Source organism: Tachysurus fulvidraco, chromosome 13, assembly GCF_022655615.1.
Source record: "Tachysurus fulvidraco isolate hzauxx_2018 chromosome 13, HZAU_PFXX_2.0, whole genome shotgun sequence".
NCBI classification, from domain to species: Eukaryota; Metazoa; Chordata; class Actinopteri; order Siluriformes; family Bagridae; genus Tachysurus; species Tachysurus fulvidraco.
Genome location: NC_062530.1, coordinates 14,975,378 through 14,977,582, shown reverse-complemented (window position 1 = coordinate 14,977,582; position 2,205 = coordinate 14,975,378).

Sequence of the window (2,205 nt, the reverse complement as noted above, 5' to 3'; positions counted from 1 at the left end):
TGTTGGTTGTCTCTTGTGTTATTTTATATGTCTTTTTTTTTTGTATGCAACAAAATAGCACGAATAATTCTTAGTTTTTTTTTCTATGCACATCAAGTGAAAGAGAAAGTTAGGGTGAACAATTCAGCAGTTTATAAAGTGGTTGTTTTCAGAGTTTTTGTTCTTTTCTCACTTTATGGTCTTGGGCAATGGTTCTCAATGATGTGGTCAAAACAAAAAAGTATATAAATCAAATCCAGCCTAATACATCTAATTTCTAGTGTAAGATGAAGAGCTTCTTGAAATGACAGGCCAAATGATTGATAACTCCACTGGTGGCACTTAGGAGCCAGAGGATTCTGCTGAGAGCAGATTAACCGTATGACCAGCTCTATAGCTGCAACCAAAGCCTGATTACACTCGCTGAAGAGAGACAGAACTCCAGTCAGCTCAAGTAGGGTAAATGTGTGTAGAATTATACAGTTTAGTTGATTTTTGTTCTATTCAATGCCACATTCGTAACAGTGCCTGAACTATGCCATGTCTGTGGAGCTACAACTGGAATAGGTTTGGATGTGAGACCAAAATCTTCAAATCACAGCTGGGCCCTTGACCAAGGCCCAAAACCCTTAAATGCTGTTGTTGTATACATGAAAGTTTCTCTGGATGATTGCCAAATACAGTAAATGTAAAAACTAATAAAAAAAAAATCAGACCCATTACTAGTAATTAATCCTTTGTGACCCCTGGAGAGAATAAAGGTTGGTGGCCTTTATATAGGCTCTATATATATATATATATATATATATATATATAGACCATTTGTTTGCACTTTTTTTACATGTTAATTAGGGTCATCAAAATATTTGCCACACATTTTAAGAAAAAAATATTTTTGAAAAAGTTGTTCAAAGACAAATATAACCAGATAAATAAAAATGTAAAGTATAATACGAAAGCTATAGGATATTTTTACTATTTGTCTACTTCCACAGATTACCTGTAGAGGACGCCATAGTGCTTCTTATCATTAGTTATTTTGGTGCAGCTTTAAAATGTGAATGGGCTTCGGAATATGGTGTTTTAATAACTATTCCTAACTTCGAACGAAGTTAATAAGTGAATTTTGATGAAAAGGTTTGAAGTCAGTGAGAGACTTAAAATAAGGGATGAAAAAAGGCTCTGCTGACATTCAACACTTCCACACTTCCACTTATATGATAGACATGAGTTAATATAGAGCTTCCACAACACAGTACCTACCTACATTCATATTGTCAGGTTTTGTATGATCTGGGGAAAATCTGATCATATGAAATGTTTCTGTTCTTTATTCACGTTGAATAAAGCAATATATCATATAACTGACAAGAAAACATTAAGATCTGAATTGGATATTTCCATATTCTTGTTATTTTGAGTATGTGTATATATATATATATATATATATATATATATATATATATATATATATATATAAACAAATATATATATATATAAAATTTTATATATATATATATATATATAAAAAATATTTTTTTCTTTAAAAAGAAAATTTGTTTGTGGTGTTTTTTTTTTATTGTTTAATGTGTGCTGGAGGCTGCTTTTGAGTTTTAGTATGAAGATGCTTTGTAGAATGAGTATTATTTATCAATATCAATTTTAAACAGGCAATACAACCCTAAAGTTTATAACTCATTTAAAAATATGAAATTAAAATTTAAAATACTATATAACTAATATTTTACTAATATTTCCCTAATGAGCAAACTGGAGGTGACGGTGGCAAGGAAAAACTCCCTGAGATGAAATAAGCAAGAAACCTTGAGAGGAACCAGGCTCAGAATGGAACACATCCTGATTTGGGTGACACTGGACAGGAAATAGTGTAAATATAAACAATGTCATTTCTACAACAGTTTATAGTTGTGCAACAGAGAGCTCCTGAGGAACCAATGGGTCAGCACAAACTCTGAGTTCACCACAGACCCAACACTAATTCCTTCCTGCCAAAGTCTTCAAATGATTGCTGATAAAGACCAGACCATACAGCTGACGGACACAGAGAAGGCATGACAGTCTCCGGGCGGTCCAATCCACAGCAATCCCATGAGTCACTGGCTGACCAGATCAATCCCTGGCAGGATGACCAGAGCGACGAGACTCCGACCAGGGGTGGAACGTCAGTATTGACTATGTAGCTCTAAATAAGACAGCAACCATGCA